This window comes from Lepisosteus oculatus, chromosome 7 (assembly GCF_040954835.1).
Source record: "Lepisosteus oculatus isolate fLepOcu1 chromosome 7, fLepOcu1.hap2, whole genome shotgun sequence".
Taxonomy (NCBI): domain Eukaryota; kingdom Metazoa; phylum Chordata; class Actinopteri; order Semionotiformes; family Lepisosteidae; genus Lepisosteus; species Lepisosteus oculatus.
Genome location: NC_090702.1, coordinates 48,647,365 through 48,659,440, shown reverse-complemented (window position 1 = coordinate 48,659,440; position 12,076 = coordinate 48,647,365). Strand labels below are relative to the sequence as shown.

Genomic DNA, 12,076 nt, shown 5'->3' with positions numbered 1-12,076 from the left:
CAGATCCTGCAGGTATAACACACACCGTATGTAAATGTATTCTTGGTGCAGGACTTAAGTAGCTATTACTGCATTTTATCTCAATTCAGCCGCCAAACTCAGCCAATATGAACACCACTTAATCAAAGAGCACTTTTAAAAAAACGAACAGCCATTGTTTAGCATGGTTGGCTCCTTAAAACAGTTACAAATGGACTAGTTGCTTCCCCAGGGTCTCTGCTGAACGCCTAAATTCCACACGGAAAATGTGAATTCCATGCAAAAGTCTAAAATACCTTGGACTGCTTCCTTAAGCATCAGAATAACACAAACCACAAGGGAACAGATCTGTTCTGGTACCATATGTATGCCTTGGCTGTATAGGGGTGTGTTGGCAGGGGATATTCAGTCTTCCAAGCGAAACGCACAACATCTGCTGTTCCCAATCCAGACCCCGGAAGTACAGAGGGACGGTGTCTGTCCAACACCCATGTGATTTCTGCATCTGCTTACCGGGTCTACTGAAACAATAATAATAATTAATAATAATTGCTTACACTTATATAGCGCTTTTCTGGACACTCCACTCAAAGCGCTTTACAGGTAATGGGGATCCCCTCCACCACCACCAATGTGCAGCATCAACCTGGATGATGCGATGGCAGCCATAGTGCGCCAGAACGCTCACCACACATCAGCTCTCAGTGGGGAGGAGAGCAGAGTAATGAAGCCAGTTCATAGATGGGGATTATTAGGAGGCCATGATTGATAAGGGCCAATTGGAAATTTGGCCAGGACGCCAGGGTTACACCCCTACTCTTTTCGAGAAACGCCCTGGGATTTTTAATGACCACAGAGAGTCAGGACCTCAGCTTTACGTCTCATCCGAAGGATGGCGCCTGTTTACAGTATAGTGTCCCCATCACTATACTGGGGCATAAGGACCCACATGGACCGCAGGGTGAGCGCCCCCTGCTGGCCCCACTAACACCTCTTCCAGCAGCAACCTTAGTTTTTCCCAGGAGTCTCCCATCCAGGTACTGACCAGGCTCACACCTGCTGAGCTTCAGTGGGCTGCCAGTTGTGAGATGCAGGGTGATATGGCTGCTGGACAATGGCACATGCCAGCCAGCCAGGGGGTCAGATCTCACGAGGGCAGCTGGCCTGGGCCTGGTCACCGCTGGGATGGGATGGAGTGGGTAGACCAGTAGGTGGCGCTCCACCCTCCGGACCGGAACGTGCAGAGGAATGCTCCCGTGCGTTACAGTGGGTGAGGTAGCAGGAGCCGTCTTTGAGATGAGACGGAAATCGAACTCCCAACCCTGTGGGCATTGAAGGCTTCTCTATTCTCAATACAGAGTCTGTCTAAGGGTGCTGCCTACATTCTGCCCCGGGCTTGCAACAACTGGCCTCCCTAAGGCGCCTCTTTAATTCAACGCAGAAGAAATCAATTTAATGCAGGCGACTTCAATGTGCACATATTGTGAACCTGAAATTGCAAGCTCGTATAAGAGCTCTCCACTACAATCACTAAAGGCAAGGAGAACGTGACATTTTGTACACCTAATCCAGTTGAATGACTCTTTTATACAAAACACATGCTTGGCTGACTAATTAGCCCAAACAAGGAGAGCAATCAACTATTATTTGCACTAATTTAGCTGAAGCCATTCTCCAATGCAAACAAAAATCCAATTAATTGAATTACTAATAAACACAATAGCCTATTCATAATCAAACTAAGCGTGTCATAAGGAAATGTAGTATCACCAATAATAAATGTCACCCGTCGACTCTCTGCTCCTGTGTGGATGGCTTCCTGTGCCGTAACCCGTCACTTGCATGATGGAAATGCCCTGCTTTGCTTATTAGAAGTGTCTTCGCTCTGCACTTGCAAGCTGGGGAAGATCATTAGCAGGTGCAGCTGATGATTTGACACCTGGCACGGGTGTGATGTGCAGGTCTCTGCTTGAGGACCGGGTGTCTGGAACGTTACTGGAGGACACACACTTCCCAGGCTCGTGGACTGCTGCAGAGTGAAGCTGCCCTGGGTCTCTCGCGGACGAAGGCAAAGACGTGCAGCTCAGGTTCTGCAAACAGCCAGTTCAAATACGAACACTAGCGGGCTTCGCTGGAAAATGTTAAGGCACGAGATCTGCTAACTAAACACATCCAGGAAGAATATTTTTAGCTCTCTACACTTCAAGGATATACTTTTAATAAGGAATTGACAAGCTGACGACGTGAATTTCACACTTATTCCCCACTTCCAGGCTTAACCCGTTTTTAATCTCGTTAACCACAGACTTCCTGTTTCTTTAACTAATTAAACATATGCAGCATATCCACTGTGCTGATAGGAAGTGACGCAGACTGGTGGCGTTTTGTCAGGCTTGGTGTCGGGCACCAGAATACTTCAGAAATCCACAAGAAAAAAGGGTAGTTGCGATTATTTTAAATAATTAAAAAAAAATAGGAATTTAAAAATAAATTAAAGCAGAACAGAAAATACAGTTCATAAGGCGTGTTCACCAGATCACCACAAAGATGAAACGCCATGCCAGACTGCCCAAAGTGTTGAGCTTTAGGCAGGTCTCGGTCTCCTGTCCCAGTCTAATATATCGATAAGAATGCACATCAGAGTTATAAGGGTGGTAAGGGTATTCTCAGCTCTTCAGTCCTGGGTTCAATTCCAGACTGGGTAACTGTCTGTGTGGAGTTTGCATGTTCCCCCCAAGGGTTTTATCGGGGATGTGACAGTTTCCTCCCAACTTCCAAAGACAAGCTAGGCTAGGTGGTCTCAAAATTATCCCTGTGCGTCTGCACGCGTGCACCCTGCAAAGGACTACCGTCTGGTCCTGCTTGCAAACTGCGTTTCTGGGACAGACACCAGATTTGGGACACTCACTGGAACGCAGACGGCTTTCTGATAACAGATAGATGATGAGGACAAGAATTCAGGTTTTTTTCCTTCAGTTCAACTTTGGCATTTTACAAATGGATGGCAAGGATAAAAATAAGCTCAAAAGAAACTGATGACATGGCATGTACTAAATTTGAAAGTTAAGGGGAAGAACTTCACCACAGCTGCAGTTTCGAGACAAGGATACCGACTCTGTGAGGAACACAAGCACATCATGCTGTTAAAGGCATGCTGGGTAAAGCCGAGAGTGGCAAGACAACGACGCTGAAAGGGTAGAGAAGTTTATAAACCCACTCCTCAGAATCAGGGGTTAGACGGAGGTAGAGAAACAGAGGCTGGGTATAAGGACAAAGCTCTGTGACACGAAGGGGTTCCGTTAACCAAACCTCAAGGGAAAAATACTGGTGGCCTGTTCCCATGTGGGAAACCAACCTGTCCTTGGACAAACACATTCTCCGAGCTGGGCTCTGATCAGCCATTTGGAAAACATACAGACGCAGAGCTACAACGTCTGGTTGCAGAGGGGCCGAACAAGCTCAATCGTTTCAAGGCTGCTAGACGCGTCGTCGTGGTTGTTGTTGCAGTTTACATACTTCCTTCAACAGCGAGAGTATCCCTGGCCCAGCGCATGTCCCAGTCCTGTCCCCACAGCAGCGCGGCAACCTCTGTAATTACAGGCCTGTGATGCAGCCAGATCCAAGCTCTTCAGCCACAAGAAGAACAGAAATAAACACAAACAAGGGAGCAGAAAGGGAGGGCGTGGAGCAGCTGCAGCCATTGTTGAGCTCCAGGTGCGGACCGCGATGCCATTCGTTTCAAGAGATCACCGCCGCTGGATTGAAGCGACGATATGAAGGAGAAAACTTGCGGCAAGACTTTTTCTGCCCAGAAACCAGGCTGCTTCACATATCGTGCAGTGCGGTCCAGGAAAAACAGGACACAAAAAGTTGCCGGCTAAAAACGTCTTGCAGACCTCCACTCTGATTTGACTTGGTGCTGCCCCCAGTTTAAGGGCTGAAATGAATTTCGAAGTGCATGTGCAGTTGTCAACACTCAGGGAATCTTTAAAGGTTCAAAGTGATATTTCTGACTCAAATCATTCGTGAGGTGATTTAGCATCAGGTAACTCGCACTTGATTCATGTTCGCGTGATAAAGGGTTTAAACACGAACCTGCAGTCCCTGTACAGGTGTCCCCAGCTTACAACACTTAAACAGCTCGGATTGCACCCTGCCTGCCTGTTATGACAGGACGCGCTGCAAGAATGCCTGAAAACTACTCATCACCCTCAGAAGAGGCAACTCTGCAGCTCATCACCCTTTTATTGATTTTAAAATGGACTGAATTCAAGGCGGCTTTAGGATATTCGTAAAGATCCAACTTCAAAAAGCAGAGAGCTTTTAAAGACCAGTAACCGTGTGTGGTAGCTTTCCTTGACCTATTATACACAAAGAAGAAACTGAAGTTTTGCATGAACTGGACTTCTAGCGTTTAATACGGTCGAGAGTAAAGTGTTCCATGGTCCACAGCAACTTCCTATAAAACACTCTAAACCTGAAGGCTGTTCCTGGTAAGAGCACAGGAATGGTTACAAATGAGAGGAAACCATTTAGCCAGCTCAGCAGTTATTCAATACAAGGATTTCATCTAGTCATTTCTTAAAGGAAACCAGGGTATCAACTTCAACAACATAGCGGGCTAGCTTGTTCCATACTCCCGCAACACTCTGTGTAAAGAAGTGCCTCCTGTTCGCCATTTTGAATGTAGAAGTTTCCACTTATGCCAGCTGATTCGTGTATGATTTCCCTCATAAATGCATCCATGAAGGGGCATACTGTATGTAGTTTTTTTTTTTTAATTAACACAAAACTTATAGCTGCTTTTGGTTCTGATTCCATACTCTGGGTGTTCCGGTTCAAATTTCAGGTACGAAATTGCAGGAGAAAGCCCCCAACGAAAGGAAAATCATGAGGGAATCTTATTGGAAACACTCTGTACACTGAGCTCAAGCAGACGTCCAGACAGGACAGCTGGAGTAGAGCTGCTCTCTTAATGGGCATTGCTGGGATTCCTGGGGTTCACAGTTAATGTTGGGAGGAATGCACTGCTGGAAATCACACCAGGGGCTAATCGCTATGACAGCTAAGTCTGTAGTCACTGCAAAGCTTCTGGGTCTTTGGAAATAGCCTGGAAATGCTTTCTGTCTGGCCTGCAAGAGATACTGCCTTGGTCATTTAGAAGTTGTTCCTCTCCCAGGAAAACAGCTGTTGGTTTATCGAGAGGAGGAGTGCAGAACAGTATGTGTCAGGAAGCACATCTAAACCTGGAAGGTCAGTTGCAAAACGGCTTTCTCTCAACCAGGAAGAAGGACTGCTTTTCAGCGCCAGCGGTGGTTCGTCTCATCAGCCCGGCGCTCACCTGTAGAGCACAGCGTGTGAACCACCTGCTCTGCGCCTCCGTCTGAAGGCCACGCTACTGTACACTGCTCTCCAGCTCTGTCGCTGTGCGACGCACACTTCCACTGCACTGCTGCAGGAATCGAGACACGCCGATTCCAAAAGCCCAAGGCTCAGATATTAGCATTCTGGTGTATGTAAAAAGTTCTAAAAAAAAACCTGTGAGTGATGAAAAGGCACTGGTTGGGGATTCATTAAAACAGCACTCCAGTTCTTGGGATGACGATGATGAGATTTTAACATGCACAGAGAGGGATTTGGTGTGGTTACGGATGGAAATGAGCCGATCCTCTGCTGTATTTGATTTTTAAAACAATTCCCGCAGCGCGCCGCAGATACGAAGCAGCTCGTGATGCAGGAGGGGACGCGAGGAGTGAAGGTAGGTGGGGAACAGACTGAAGGGGGTGGGAATGGAAGACGTGCCCTCCCAGACTCCTGCGATCGCTCCTTTACGCCGGCTGTCTCCATGACACACAACCAGAAGAACGATTCCCCAACCCGAGGGGGCTGCTGGGGGCCATCCAGCGTTCATCATGAAAGCAACGTCCATCCACGCTGAGCAGTCACTACAAACAGCCCCCGGCAGGGAGAAACATTTCTGGAATCCCATAATCCCTTGATTAAAGCCAGCGAGAGTACGAGACTCTGTGTTCTGCGCTGTAACCACCGTGTGGTTTAGAGACACACACGAGATTTGATCTTGAAGCGAAACACGGGCGAGCGCAGCTTTCTTCTTAACCCCGCAGAGCCGTTTTCTGTAACGATTTACCGAAAGGGCGCTGCTATTGTTTAGAGAATGAGAGACGCACAACAGACGTCAACAAATTCTGAAAAGCGGGGTTTTTGGGGGGCGATATATTTTACACAGACATCACCACGGCGGCAGGCAGTATTTCAGGGCAGATGAGGGGTTAAGGGCTTCCTTTCAGATGGCCATTTTCCCCAACTTCATTGATGCGCCTATAGTTTCCGAACGCTCAGAAAAGAGAAAGGTGGGAGCGCTGTGCTGGTGCGCGTCTGGCTGCGATATCCGATGCCGGGAGGCAGGAAGAGCTTATAGCAGGAACAATATGCCGGCAGTGCCTGGCCTCGGAGTGCTGGAGCGTCCGCAGCTGTTCATTAGGAGACGTGTGCACGAGTGCGATATCGCCTCACAGGCCCCTTAATTACCACACTCAATTCATTAGCCGATGGGCCACAGCTGGAGAAAGCAGGCCGACTCGTCAGGTAGAGGCCTCAAACTCAGACAGGGCACCCAATCTTCAGGCACGGTGCTGGGGGGGGGGTGGATTATCTCACTCACTTGAAGCACAAGCGGGTGGAAGACAGTCCATTCCCCACGAGCAGTGGCAAAGCCAGCAGCCCGGATCCAACGGCCCGGGCCTCAGAGTTTCAGTGGCCAACAGCAAAGGGCGAGCCTGTAGGAGGGTAGCGCGGGGGGGGCAGCGCGCTGGGACCCCGCGCTCCTGACCTGAGGGCCCTGGAGACACCGCCACAGCGGCACCCTGACCTGGCCAGATCTCAGAAGCGAAGCCCAGGCAGGACTGGGATGGGAGACGTGGGTCCCCTCCTAAATATACAGCACTTTAGGATCCTTTAGGATAAAAAGCTCTACATGGATGCAATTTACTTTGGTTCCGAAATACTCTTGAACAAGGTACGCTACACAGAATACGAGCTAAACCAGTTGTATGAACTGCTACCAAAATTTGTATGCAAGAAAAATAGGTGACGGTAATCTCTGCGAGTCTCGTTAGGCAACACAGTCTGCCAAATTAATAACACGCAGCATGATGTATCTTGGCTTTCAGAGCTCTACAAGACCTTGGCTCTGTTAACCCTCAGTGAAGCGCAGAGCATCCCGCACGACAGAATGCAGAAGCCAGGTCTGAAATGTCAGCCCACCACACTCTTGCCAAAGGCAGGGGCTCGTGATCGCGGAGCAGTGGTGCACAACCGGTCTCGGATGTCCCCTGGGTAGCTGCTGATCCTCGCCCAAGAATAACCTGCAAGCCCCAGTAGCCTGGAAGAGCCCCTGCAGTCGAGGTCCAGGCCTACAAAGAGAACGGCTGAGGTCTTGGGCTCAGCTCCTGGAGGGCCCGTGGCTGTGCTCGTCACTCCTGATCCCGGAGGCTCGGCGTGGGAGAGGCTTTCTAGCTCCCCTGAAAGCACCTGCACCTGAGCTGACTGGCAAACTTTGCAAATCGGTCCAATTAAGCCAATAACACGTCGATCTGGGTCATTAAGAGCTAGGATGGATTGAAACGCTACAAACAACCCAGGCTTCCGGGACACGAACTGAAGTCCTTTGGCCTAATGTCTTCAATATATTGTCCCACTTGAGTTCTTGGCTACAAAGCTGGCTTAATGAATTAACTGTGTTGGAACAAAAGTTCCCGCCAGGCTCAAGTGTTTTAAAAGTAACTGTACCTCTGATGAAGGGAATGGTTAGCGTGATCTGCCATTTGAGCAGAATAAGCCTATGAATACCTATGCAAGTCATCAGGTTCATTACAGCTTGGGTTAGAACAGGAACAGAGGACACCAGCCCCTCCAGGAAGTACACGTGAGACCTCTGGGCTAATTGCTGCTACATCTAGATCAGGGTTCCCGGACTCTGTTCTTGGGGGGCTTGCTCCAGCCACGATCTCAGCTACACAGTAGATCTCATTTAGACACATGACTGCAGGGCGTCCATCCAGCACATTTACACGGCTGAATTACCAGCCACTGACGTGACGGGTAAATCGTGAACTTCACCTTAAATGCGTGTGAATGTCTTGGGAAAACAAAAACTGTAAAAGCCTTTAAAAACAAAAATCAGTCTAGTTTGAGAAATACATGAATTTGCTTAATTGACCAATCAGGTTGGAATAAAAGCCAGAAGATAAAGCCCCCCCCAGGAACTGAGTCTGGTAACTGAGAAAGATATTACAGCAACCCAGGAACCTTACAGCCTCCAAAACGATGCAGCCCTTCAACATCAGAGATTTTAATCTTGTATGTTTCCCACCTTTTCCACGGGATTCACATGGCAGTATTCTCCGAGACATTAACGGAATTACGACATCTACAGCCTAATCAGAGCAGAGAATAAGAGTGGATCATCCCTGCTGGGGTCGAAGGTTGTAACAAGGAATTAAGTTGCCAGGCATCGCAAAAAACAAACGGGAACAAAGACAGCCTCGTTCTGATACAGGGTAGAAACAAGCTGATCTAGTAACCCAGTATCAAGTAATATTTATAATATCAGAACGAGATGACTCAAAAACAAAGTTGCAGGGATCACACAACTACTGAGTGATGTTCCGATGTTGCGATCTGATGTTGCAGCAGTGACACACTGACAGATGAGAAAGGATCTATTTAGGTCTCCGAGCCCACTAAACAGATGGCTGCTTTTGGAAAACAGTCTCGTTCAGATTTTAGGAGACAAACCCGCCGAGCTCCTGCTAGAGCAGAGATCTGTCATAATCCTAAGCCGTGAAATCAAGAGAAGAATGTTTGCTTAACAATATTTAATGAGGACAATCCACTGGGAATCAGCATCTTGTGTACAGCTTCCCTGTGCACACACTGAAACGCTGGAGTCCAATGAGTGCTGTAGCTGGTTACAGGAACAGAGAGGTACCCATTGACAGCACCGATAAAGAGACTCGGGCTACAGAATGAATAGTGGCTCTGTTTCATTGTTGTAGATGGAAACGACACTGGAGGGCACTTACTGAGTATCAGCCTAAAGAGATAAGGCTACGTGGGCATGTTTGCACATTGATTGCTGGAATATGTTTAATCACAACTCCATTTTCTTTTTGGCTCCTGAACTAGGCTGAAACCAGACTCCAGCGAGCATCTGTGAACAGCGATCCGGCAGGGTGCTAAGGCAGGCAGTGCGGTGTGGAATCTCTAGGGTCTCCCTTCGGAGCTGGGCCCTGGAGAGAGAGAGCTAGCAGAGGTCGCCTGAGCCGAGCTCCCGCAAAAGCAAATTAATCTGGCCAGCAAATACTTTAGAATGTCATTTCAGGGCAGCTGGAAGGTAAGGACAGGAATGATCAGAAATGCCATTGTCCTGTGTATGATTATCGCATGTTGAACCGAAATGTTAACCTTAAGAGTATGCCAGTCCTAAATACAGGCTCAAAAGGCTCATCTAAACCGACATTTATTCTGAACAAAGAGATTTGCTTAAGTATACAAGCGGCTTGCAAGTGTCTGAGGGCAGAGCATGACGGGAGAGTGTTCTCCAAAAACGGCCCTTTTCCATTAGAGACTGAAGAAACTCATTTCCAAACGTCGCTGACCTGCACTGTGAATTCCTGCATCCCAACAAAACAATTACAAACATTCACAGAGGAGACCCGCTATGCATAGTGACCGGAGGACGGCAGTCAAACCGCCCATCTTCCCTCCTCGCATCGGGTCCAAGAGAAAGGCAAACCGCTGAACGACTTGTTGAGACAAATGAAGAGTGCCTGAGGGTTTAAGTGCGGCGACGCACACACACACACATCTGGCGGTCCTACAATGGGGGAAACATGCCTTTCAGTTTTCACTGCACCCCGAGTCCTGAAGGGAGAGAGAAAGTCCAGGCGCAATACAGTGATCTCCCACCGAATCACAAAACTCCAGTCAAAACCCCCAACCGGTCACACACCGCAACCTTGAGTCTCCAGTTCCTTCTGCCTTGAAATCACGCCGGCAGACAAACTACGAAACTAGAAAAGAGACAGATGTACTTTGCTCTAGTTTCAGATGCCCGGATACTCGGGCTGTGATACTACGCGGCTCGGAGAACTGAGCACCGCTCCCGGGGAGCAGCAGAGCCGACTCCCTCTAACCCAAAAGAAGGAGAACTTCTCTCCGGCTGACACGACCGAAATCCCGCTTTCGCGCCGCAACGAATCCCTAAAGAAAAAAAAACAGACCGTAGAGCTGTATTCGCCACTCCCAGATCACCTCGCTAAAATACGTGTGTTACACGACCGAAGTGTATTTTTGTCCCTTTTCCTCGGAATTATATTTGCATAATTAAGCCTGTCAGATCACACAGCAGCGCCGCCTTAAAACACGGCAGAGTCCCCTTTCTTAAACCAAGCCTCCACGCTCCTACCTACCTCCTAACAAAAACTCCCGACACGACGTTACGATCACTAAATGTCGGTTTAACCCACTTGACTTACCTCTTCTACGCGAGGGGGTTTCACTGCACAGCCACGGCGCACCAGTTACAGTATTACGAAATATTTCACTAGTTCCCAACTCAAGTCGCAACAAAATGCCTCGATATAATCAGGAGAAAACCCCGGCGTCACTCACTGCGGTTCAAACCGAAATTGAAAAATCTGCTAGCCCGTAACTTCAGACGAAAAGTACCACAGCGAGGCATTGCAATCTGTTTTATTTCACAACATCCAAGACCACATCGATCAGCGTTTGTATTCCACGGAAGTACGTAGCCAAGGGCATCGATGGATGTTTTCCCTACCTCTTAAATCGCGGACGGAGGGTACATAGGGCACAGACAACACGACCTCGGCGTCGTTTTAACACAGCGTTTGGATCACAAGAGCCGCCGGCCGCCTCTTCAATCACCGGCCCAAAACACACCGTCGGCAGAAGGCAGATGTCAGAGAAAAAGAAGAAGAAAAAAAAAAACAACTCCTCACCTTTGAAGCGCAGAAGTTGAACACGATCCTCAAATCCGGATTCTCTTTAATCCCCAGCCCCGAGAACCGACCCACCCCTCCGAAAAAAAAAATATCAAAAATATATCCAGTCGGTGGCGAACAAAAAGTTCACATCTTACGCATCAGAACTACGAAGAGACGAAAACAAAATCCCTGGAAAAGACTCAATCGGGGGGTGGGAAAAACAATCCACATGAACCGGGAAGGAGGGAGGTGGGGGGGGAACTGTTTAAAAAGATCCTAAAGGCTGGAAAATACTCGGCAAAGACTGAACTCCACGCCCAGGTACGGTGATCACATGATGAATCCAGGTGTGCTTCTCTCGCAACTCCGCGCTCGCCGCGCCAGACACACCTGTGAGAGCCGCTCACATCCGCTCCGGAGCCCCTTCGCAACAGGAAACCGGGAAAAAAAAAAAAGGGAAAGAGGGAGACACAGGCTGAAAGCTGGGGGGAATGTATTCTCCACCCCCTTCTTTTCCAGTACAAAAGGCTGAGCCGGGAGGAGATCGGTTTACACGGAGGGCTGGGAGAAGAGCGAGAGAGAGAGAGCGGAGAAAGGAAGCGAGCCCAGGAAGGTAGTCTGCGTGCCTCCCTCACTGAGCGGACAGGTCTGCCTCCGGCTCTGCCGCGATCTCATTGGGCTTCCAAACGGCGCGGCCGCCCCGCCGCCCGCAATTCTTAAAGTGATTTTATTTTTAATCCGCGGGAGATTAAAGGGGATTGGGACTGCCCTAGTATTTGGGGGGGGAAAACCCTCTTACAGTCACCGATGTTGGGAAATGTTGGTGACGGGGTGAGGACAAGACTTCCAGGCTACGTGTGTGAAGACGCTTCTTCGTCCTCTCCGCGGGGTCCCCGTAAGAGAGGTGGCTTTTATACACCAACGTGGGCTGCGATTGAGACGCTCCTGAATCATTTCGGGCCCATATGGAGGTCGCTCGTGTTGGCGGGACCGCAGTCGCCCAGTACACCCCCCCCCTCCGAAAACCTGGGGCAAGAACTCCAGTATATCGCAGTAAAACAAGGGCT

The 12,076-nt window shown here is 48.9% G+C and overlaps 1 protein-coding gene across 3 annotated transcripts in view; it reads right to left on the bottom strand.

The window, feature by feature from the left end:
- Window positions 1–11,463, bottom strand: part of plxnb2b (plexin b2b) — a 111,845-nt gene extending 100,382 nt beyond the window's left edge. The window contains exon 1 of one of the 3 annotated variants that reach the window (XM_015352205.2): window positions 11,025–11,463. The gene's annotated coding sequence lies outside the window, so the exon portion shown is untranslated. Of the gene's footprint in view, window positions 1–10,538; window positions 10,631–10,843; window positions 10,946–11,024 lie in introns of those variants that run through there. The other 2 variants (XM_015352208.2, XM_015352207.2) reach the window with 2 other exon arrangements.
- Window positions 11,464–12,076: the final 613 nt, after the last annotated feature.